This window comes from Solanum dulcamara, chromosome 2 (assembly GCF_947179165.1).
Source record: "Solanum dulcamara chromosome 2, daSolDulc1.2, whole genome shotgun sequence".
Classification (NCBI taxonomy): Eukaryota; Viridiplantae; Streptophyta; class Magnoliopsida; order Solanales; family Solanaceae; genus Solanum; species Solanum dulcamara.
Window position 1 is genome coordinate 23,924,812 of NC_077238.1, and position 10,350 is coordinate 23,935,161.

The following is a 10,350-nucleotide window of genomic DNA, read 5'->3' on the forward strand; positions in this document are numbered from 1 at the left end:
AAGGGATTGAGGAACCCAGATGAATTTTAGTATGACATTTTGCCCTTCGATTAAGGGACAGGCCCGAATGTGATCCACTAAATTATTAATAAAGTAAAGCTTATTCCAGGACAAGATATCGATTAGCAGCCTAGAGTCGGCAAGAAGGGGATACATTGGTCCTTCTTAAGTCATTTGTAAAGTAGGTAAGATTGCCTATGAGTTGGACCTACCGTCCGATTTGAAACAACACATTCAGTTTTCACAGATCAATGCTCCGTAAGAATGGGAACGACGCTCCCAGAATATTTCCCGTGGAGGAGGTCCACGTAACAGGGAGTTATCCTACGAGGGGAAACCTATCTCCATCCGGGATCAGCAGATTAAACGGGTTGCGAACTAAGGACATAGCTTCCGTCAAGGTACTGTGGAGGAATAAGAATCGTGAAGACATAAACTGGGAGGTTAAAAAGGACATGAAACACAAGTGTCCATACCTATTACCGATGTCTACGGATAGCCCCAGTCTTGGAACTCGTATATTAATTACTTGGACGAAACTGTATGCCATTCCAGTAGAAAGGCATCTCCCTATGATCCGTATAAAGTCTTAAGGAAAGTTTTATTCAACATTCGGGGACGAATGTTCTAAAGGGGGGAAGGATGTTACACCCCGCACTCTTGAGCTCGAAACATCTTCTTAAGTTCCTTAGACACTATCATGTGAGCCGGATAAGCTACGACACTATCAAACAACTCTAAGGAAAGAAGATTGTGATACCTCGCGAGAAGGGAGGTTGGAGATAGAGTCATAAGAATCCGGAAAGAGTTGGAGGCTAAGAAATGAGTCGTAGGACTCGATTTACCTACGTAAGACACTAAGTTAAGAGTCTTATACACTTAAGTTGCTTAAGGATATACCAAGCTTACTTAGTGCGGATTACATGAGCTCTTAAAGTAAGACGAGATTACGAACCCGCGAGGAAGGGAAAAAGACGATGCGTGGCAGCCAATGGAGAAGCGACACGTGGCAACACCTCAAGCAAGCAGGTGATGCACCTACTTAGGGTCAAGTAGGTGATGCAGCTGCTTGGGGGAGGTGGACCCCGCTGCCACGTGGCAGCCCCTAATTGGCAGCATGACACGGTGGCCAATCATGGCTTGACACGTGTCATCCTTAGGGGCTGACACGTGTCACCACTTGGGACCACCTATATTAGTTGATATGTATCCAAATATCTTCAGTTCAGTCAAAAATTTCCAGCAGCAACGTGAACAAAGAACCCTAAAGCTAAGGAGAGAAAATTGCGACGGCTTGGGAGAAAAATAAGGTAAGTCCCAATTTCGTTCCGTAAATTAATTATATAGAGTATACTACGATGATATGGAAGTATTAGTAGTATAAAATTAGGATTTGGTTCAGCAAAAAACGGACAGTAAGCTGCCATGACGTTACAGCATGCTGAAAATATTTCCGAGGCGCGATTTTGGCGAGTTCTAGCCAATTTCGGGAAAGGTAAGTTCTTACCCTCTAATTTGAAGTTTATTATGTTAAATTATGGTGTATTACACACCTTAGGATCTGCTGGAAGTTGGAGGAAAGGTTTGAAAAGTTCAGCGTTCGAAATTAACGAATTTAGAATCGCTATAGTTAAGTTGTTGTCGAAATAAAGTATTGTACGTGTAAGGGCTGCTGCTGGTTGTGTTGTGGCGTGTTGCAGGGTCTAAAAGTTCTATAAATGAGGTGTGGGAGCTTCTGGTTGCAGCCACATGACCCTCCGCTTTGCAATTAAAGAATTCACGAAAGAAAGATTAAAAATTCTAGTTTTGGTATCTTAGTTTCGAGTGAATTATTGGGGGTTCATATTGAGTAATTTTGTCATAATATGTATATGTATGGGCTGATGGTTGCATTGTTAGTTGGCTGCAGTTTCTAAGGACATGGTTGGGATTTCGGATAGGGCATATTACAGGGGAGGTGCTGTCCGATTTTCGTTAACATCCTAACTAGTTAAGGAACTAGTCGAGAAGGCGAGCGAAGGGATGAATGTTATGAATACTCGTGGGTAGTCTAAGTTGCTGAAAAGTCCAAGGTTGTTAATACTTACATTACTTCCATGTTAAATAGGTTTCAAGGACAACGATGTGGACGTGATTAAGAGAAGTCCATACAAGGTATGTAAAGCTTTCTTTTGGCATGTTTTTGGAATTAGTATGTAGAACTATCTTTCTTTTCTTTTGGCATGTCTTAGATGTAAGTTATAAATGATATGTATATGATATGTGGGATTCAATCCATTCATAAAGCTCTGAATATAAGTCGAAACTCTTATTTACTTCTTGATGTTAGAACTCCTGCAATAGCTGAGTTGTTGCCCTTAAGTCTTTTATGTGATGAAAACTAGTACATGTATAGCCCATTTCTCCTTTCCTTTGGAATGGCTTAATTTTAAGTTAAATAGTATATGATATAGGTTTAGAGGTAATTCCATTTATGAGCTCTGATTGTAACTCGTGACTTGTAGTTACTCCTGAATATTAAGAGTCTGAAAGTAGTCAAACAATTATTCTCAAGACTGCTATACAGTGAATAGTAAGTGGAGATACAAGCTCCTTTCCTTGAAATCTCTGGAATGATCAATGTCACTGATTACATAACTGTGTCTCTGATTGCATAACTGTGTCTTTGATTGCATAAACCATGTTTCTGATTGCATAAGTTATATGGCATTGTCTGGATGCATGTTTGTGATTCTTGAGGCCCTAACTGATGTAAGCCCTAATGACATCTAAAGGGATACCTCGGATAATTACTCCCCAGTCTTCAGGTGACGGTTCACTTGACTGTTTCATTGAGTCTTAGATAATGACTTAGTTGCATATGGTTTCTCACTACTCTACTCTTGCATACTGTAACCCATCTTTCCTCGAGTCCCACGATGGGCCAGGATATGTTATCGTGCACAGTGTTACTGCTTCTTTCACCGCGTCCCGGCCCGGATGTGTATAGTTCCATGCACGAGGAGATGATGCCGTACGTGAGGTGTGATATATGTTATATGTTATGACGATACGATTATTCACCGAGTCCCGGGCCGGCTGTAATATGATAGTATATGTGGTGAAATAAGGAAGGAACACTGAGTCCCTCCTTAGAGGGCCGGGTATATATGTATATTATGATGGTACGCTATAGACGTACACTACTCCATTCACCGAGTCCCTCACTAAAGGGCCGGATACTTTATGTAGGCATGCATATGAGATTAAAGCAATACATTGTGACCCTGAGCCCCGCAGTGAACCGGGTGTGATACGATGATATACATGATAAGATGATATCGTATATGATGGTATGATACCGTATACGATGATATGATGAAATGAAATGCATTATGATATGATGATATGTGATTATGAAGAAGTGATTATAACACCGAGTTCACTAAAGGGCCGGGCACAGCATATGATGATGTGTATGATTTATGTGTCCTAAGGTGCAGGTACAGTAATTTATTTAGTTATTATACTTGTCCCCTGCATCCCTATTTCAGTTATGATCTCAGTTACGATGTGTTATGCTTTACATACTCAGTACATATATCGTACTGACCCCCTTTCTTCGGGGGGCTGCGTTTCATGCCCGCAGGTACAGATGTTTATTCTGGAGATCCATCAGCGTAGGAGTTCCTCTCAGCTGTGTCGGAAGTGCTTCACTGTTCTGGAGCCTAAATTTTGATGCTGATCACTTAATGTATATATTTGTACATTCAGGGGTACGACGGGGGCCTTGTTCCGCCATATGTTGTTGTTACTATTCTTAGAGGTCTGTAGATATATGTATATGTGGGTTGTTTGTGAGTTAGTTTCGATGTTGCCTATTCGATATGTTGTGAATGTTCTTGTTATAGCAGCCTTATCGGTTCGCGTGCCCTTTCATGATATGATACAAATGAAAGAGGCTACATGTACATGAAAAAGTTTTAACTCATTGGTTTTTTTTTGTGAGTAGTAACACCTTGTTCATAGTTCAATATGACTACAACTGATAGGTAGGTATACGGGGGTCTAGATCGGACCCCAGTCGCGGCCTACGGGGTTGGGTCGTGACAGTGTATTACACACCTTTTGGGATGCTGGAATTGTGGAAAAGTCGTAAAAAGTTCAACATTCGGAATAAACTAAATTGAAGTCGCTATAGTTGAATTGTTGCCGAAATAGAGTGTTGTTCTTGTGAGGTGCTACTGCAGGGGTGTGGCTTGTGGTTGAAGGGTATAAAAATGTTCTAAATGAGGTGGGGTATCTTCTGGTTACAGACACACTACCCCCCGCTTCGTACAGTTAAAGGTTTGACAAAAATGTAAACTAGAAACCCTATTTTGATATCGTAATTTTGAATAAGTCGTTTGGAATTCATGTTATATATGGTTGGTATGAATTGCTGCAGGTTGTTGTTGTTGGTTGGCTGTAGGTCTTAGGGACCTAATTGGAAATTTGGATAGGGCACATTATAGGGGAGGTGCTGCCCAATTTTCATCGACGCCTTAGCGAATAACAGAACTAGTCGGGGAAACTACTAAGGAAATAGATTCCATTAATACTAAGATGTAACCTAAGGTGCTGAAAAGTTAATAGGGGTTGATATTCATATTACTTTCATGTTGAATAGGTTCAAAGGACGACGAGGCGAACAGGATGAGGAATAACTCAGACAAGGTATGTAAAGCTTTCTCTTGGCATGTTTTGGTATAAGTTCGTATAGCTATCTTTCTTTCCTTTTGGCAATGTTTAGCCTTAAGTGAATTATATATGAAGTGCAGGGATAATTCCTTTCCCAGAATTTCGAGTATGCCTCATAACCCCTATCCACTGTTCGGTATTAGAGTTCCTGTGAAGATTAAGTATTGCCTAGTAGGGCTTCTATGTGTCAGAATGTAATGTATGGAAAGCTATCTCTCATTTCCATTGAGATGTATTTGATACGAAAATGAGGTTACAATGCCATAGTGGTTCACCGAGCTCCGTGAAGGGCCGGGTACGAAATATTTATATGAAGATCACATGAAGGAAAGTACAGACTAGATAGAGCTTATTCTCTTTCTTCTTTTGGGGCATGTCCTTGTCTTAGTCGTAAGTTGAATCTGATCTGAACTCCGAGGTAACTTCATTCTTAAACATATCTTAAGTACTTTTGAATATCGAACTCTGATAGTAGTTGAACTATTTCCCTGGAAACTTTTATATGTTAAAGAGGTAACAAATGTACAGGCTCCAAGTCTTACAGACTATATGTTAACAAATGTTTCTGGTTCCATAAGCAATTTGGCTTTACTTTAGTACATGTCTAGGAGCCCCGAGATTATAATTGATATTGCCCATAATAGCATTTAGAAGTCACTCGAGATGACTACACTACTACTCGAGTCCTCTGACAAAATTTTAATCTTTTTATACGGTCAAGTCTCTAATAATGATTTAAATTGCATATAGTTACTCACTACTCTACTCGTGTATATTGTAACACTTCTTTTCTTGAGTCTCGAGCCAGGATATGTTCTCGTGCACAGCTCACTACATTATTCCCTGAGTCCCTCAATAGAGGGATAGGATACGTGTATAGATATATGATGATGTGTTGTAATAAGGTGGTGATGGCGCCAGGCCTATGATGGTCCTACAGATATGATTCACTGGACCCCTGAAAGGGCCGGCTATATTGTATAAATTGAGCATGCATGCTTTTGTGATTCACAGAGTATAGGTATATGACTTCGATTTAATAATTTATTCCCCTGCTTCTCTATTTCGAATATACCTCCAGTGTATTATGTTACATTTTACATACTCAGTACATATGTCGTACTGAACCCCTTTCCCGGGGGGGCTGCGTTCATGCCCGCAGGTACAAATACAGATTTTTAGAGTCCGTCAGGTTAGGATTCCACGCAGCTCAGCTAGAAGAGGCTTCATTGTATCGGGGCCTAGTTTTAATACTGTCCATGGATGTATAGAAATTGTTTTATCCATTCAGGGGTATGGGGGGGCCCTGTCTCGCCATATGTTGTCATTTATATATTTAGAGGTGTGCAGATATGTATATGTGGGTTGTATATGTTAGTTTGGTTCAGCTGGGTCTATATGATATATTGTATATGTTGTTATGTTATGGTAGCCTTATCGGCTTGTGTGCCCTGTCATGTTGTGATACAAACAAAAAGGGCTACAGGTGTATGTAAATGTTATCGCCCAGTGGGGCTCTGTTACATGATATTGTTTTATTTACAGTTTAATGTGACCTCAGCTAATAGATATGTGTACGGAGGGTCCAGGTCGGACCCTAGTCGCGGCCCATGAGGTTGGGTTATGACAGAAGTGGTATCAGAGCAGCTCGTCCTCGGGTTGTCTGCAGACTGTGTCTAATAGAGTCTTGGTTATCGATGTGTTGTGCTCCACATCTATAAACATGAAGCTACAGGACATTTAGGGTGTTACCTTTCTTCTACATCTGATATTGTGCTTTAGATCCGAGTCATTGGAAAATTCCTTATACTAATCTTGGATATTAACAGAAGGACGACACCAATAGAAGGAAGTAATTGACGACATGGAAAGTTACGAAGCATGCAGGTAAGTGAAGTAAATCCATGGAAGATATCCTTCGGGTAAGGTATTGAAATATAAAGTTGAAACCTGAAAGGAAAGCAGACAGAAAGTGCAACAGATGCAGTTTGAAGTTGGACATATGAGGTAAGTCCAGTATTTTTATATTATTGTTGATGTTGAAAGCCCTGTGTGGCTGCGATATGAGATGACATTGAAAGCCCTGTGTGGCTGTGATATGATATGAATATATATATATATATATATATATATATGTGTGTGTGTGTGTGTGTGTGTATGTGTGTGTGTGTTGGCCCAGTGAGGCATTGTTGGTATTTTCTGCGTGCAGGTTGTGGGATAGTAAGAAGTGTAGAGGAAACTCTACCAAAATTTTCCCAGAACGGGGAAAAGGAAATGAAACATAGATTTTTGAGATGTCTGAGAAGTTGATACCAAGTACCCCTATTGTGTTCAACTAAAGCTGTAAGAGGTATCCTTCAGGTTGTCGATAAGGGGCACCCTTTTCACTTGAAAAATTTTATGTCGGAGGAACAAAAGCTTATTTAAGCAGGATGAAGGATAAGATGTCCCGCGAATGAGTTTTACTCTTTTTGAAAAAAATACCAAGCAACTCCATTGTATCGGGGCCTAGTTTTGATACTGTCCACGGATGTATAGAAATTATTTTATCCATTCAGGGGTACGGCGGGGGCCTGTCCCGCCATATGTTGTCATTTATATGTTTAGAGGTCTGCAGACATGTATGTGTGGGTTGTATATGTCAGTTAGGTTCAGCTGGGTCTATATGATATATATAGTATATGTTGTTATGTTATGGCAGCCTTGTCGGCTTGCGTGCCCTGTCATGTTGTGATACAAACAAAAAGGGCTATAGGTGTATGTAAATGTTATCGCCCAATGGGGCTCTGTTACATGATATTGTTTTATTTATAGTTTAATGTGACCTCAGCTAATAGATATATGTACGAAGGGTCCAGGTCGGACCCCAGTCGCGACCCACGGGGTTGGGTCGTGACAATTCTAGTGGGCCATGGTTTATTCTCTCTTGAGACTGAAGGTTAATAATAATACCCTCTTCTTGTCTAAGGCATCCTTTGTCGCTTATATCATGGCTCGGTATGCTTTCAATGCAGGTTGTTTGATTATGACCAAAAATCAATATCGAGCCCTCAATGAAAAAGTCGGCTACCATTTCCATGCTTGATTTAGAGATTGTTCATTAATACTAGATTTCCTATTATCTAGTTCATAGATCAGCATACCACAGTCAGTAAGTCAACAAATATCGCATTGGTCAAGAATATCAACGACCCACTCTATAAGGTGAAGACATCTTAGGATGCCATCCCAATCACTATCATACCGGGTCCACTGCTGACCACTCTATCCTTGGAAGTGGGCTCTACTACCCCACCTATTGGTGAGGCTTTTAAACAGCCAGAGGGTAAGAGATGGCTTCCTCTTACAGAAGTATACACTAGGATAATGGTGATCGTGCCGTATGAGTTCCTTTCTTGGTTGGTAGCTAGTCAATGTCAGCTTAGGGTGCTTTAGGAGTAGGTTATTGAGCGACTCCCACAGGTGGTCTAGAATCAAGTACAACAGGCAAAGGACAAACTTTACACTGACATCAGGCGATAGATTACTTTTTTATAGGGTCGTATAGATAGCCTAGACGCACACCTCACAGAGCAGATTCATAGATTGGGTACTTTGGAGGCCGAGTCCATGCATACATAGTTGGCATCACTACATTAGGACTTGGATACACTAAAAGATAAGTTTGTCACTATTGCTCCTCCTCTAGCCATTGATGTATTGATGTATATATTTTCTTTCCCTTCAAAGACCACGATACTTGATTAGGTATGGGGCACAATTTTGATATTTGAGCCTGATAAAAAGGGCAAGAATAAGAAATATTGTGATAGGTCCAGTCCTCTAGATGACATAAAGATGGCTGAGGCCAAGCACCTTTAAAGGGTAGCACGGGCTTCAAAATAGGAGGCGAGAGAGTGAGGGGAAAGAGAGGGGCAGTAGGTTGAGGCTACACGAGTTGGACCTTCAGCGAGTGGAGTCACTCCATCCTAGACTTTTGATATTCCGATCTATGAGACTACTACCAGTTGGGAGGGCCTCTAGGAACACCCACTCCTACTATGGGTGATGACCCTTTGAGTGAACCCACATTATTAAGTGCACCAGCCACCACTAGTGCCATGTCTGAGCCACCGACTGACATTTAGGGAATTGCATGTATGATCATCCCCCTTATTTTACTTTTTTAGAGTTTTGACGTGCATTAGGAATAATTCACAACTTTTTGATGGGAGGTGATACATCTTGGCTGATTGGAAGTTTTTGTTGCCACATTTCTTTTCTCTCAAGCGTAGTATCTACTAGAACTGGAATGTTTAGGTTATTTTTATTAGAAATACAATTTTTTGTAGAAGTACGCAGTAGCCTATGTAGTTTCATGCTTTGAATTGAATGAAAATGACCCCGAGTTGAAAATTTTGAAAACTGCTAAGTGAATGTACTTGAAATATGGATATTGACTTGTTAGGTTCTTTATAGGAAATTGTACTTTTTGACTTGTTGATCAAATATTAGCTAGAATATTTCTGTGTTGATTGATGCTAAATAGTGTAGGATATGTGTCATGTGTGTATGACCTGAATTTCCTAGTTCAAACGATGCATATATAATCTAAAACTTTCCTAGTTAGTCTTACCAAAATTATTGAATAGCTTGATTAGGATGGTATCATAATCCGTTGTTGAAAATAGTCCACTTAGCCTAAAAACAATCAAACAAATGAAATTGTACCTTTTTGAACCAAAAGTTTGAGTCTAAAAAAAGAACTCTCTTCAAAATAACCCAATTTACCTTTCTCATCTAATGGTAGACTTTTATCTTGGCCATGGACCCTCCTAGGACAATGTACACCTCAACTCAAGCTAAATGCCTAAGTTGAGGGTTGATAATATAAAGAAAAGCAGGAAAAGTTGGGGTGTGAAAGAAGTGTGTGACGGGAGGAAAAAGAAAAAAATTGGGGTTGTGGCTGCAAGTAAAATGCAAAATAATAGTAAAATAACATAAAAACAAAAGTAATGAGAAAATACTTAGAAAAAGAAAAAAAAGAGCGGAAACCACACCCGGGCATAAATAAAAGAAGAAAGTAGGCGTAACACGAGTTTGGGGTTGGAAAATGTGCAGCTAAGTCAATATAGCATCTTGTAGGGGAAAAATAGTCACTTATATCCTAAATATAACCTACCTAAGCCCACACCTACATTACAAGCAAAGAAAGTCCTATTTTGATCCTAAAAGAGCTATTCGAAAGTTAAATTGTAGAAAATAAGGGAAAGCCTATGGTATGTATATGTGCATTGGTTGAACTTCATTTGAGAGCGTGAGTGATATCATTCCGGTCTCTTTTTTCTTATGTACATTGTGTTATACTTCATTTTGGTGAGGGCACTATGACTGCATAATATTTTGCTTATTTGATTAGTACATTGTTGTTTGCATTGGCTTGGTTGACTATGAGTAGTATAATATCATAAATCAACCCTTGTGACTTAGTTGGAATGTTTGGTGGATTGCATAGCTGAGTTAGTGAAAAGAGAGGGTTGTGTACTTTGTGTTTGGGCTATTGTATTCCTTGTAATAGTCATTTGTATACATGTCATTGTGTTGTGTTTAGTTGTCATTGCTTGAGGAATAACAACGGTTCTAATTGAGGAT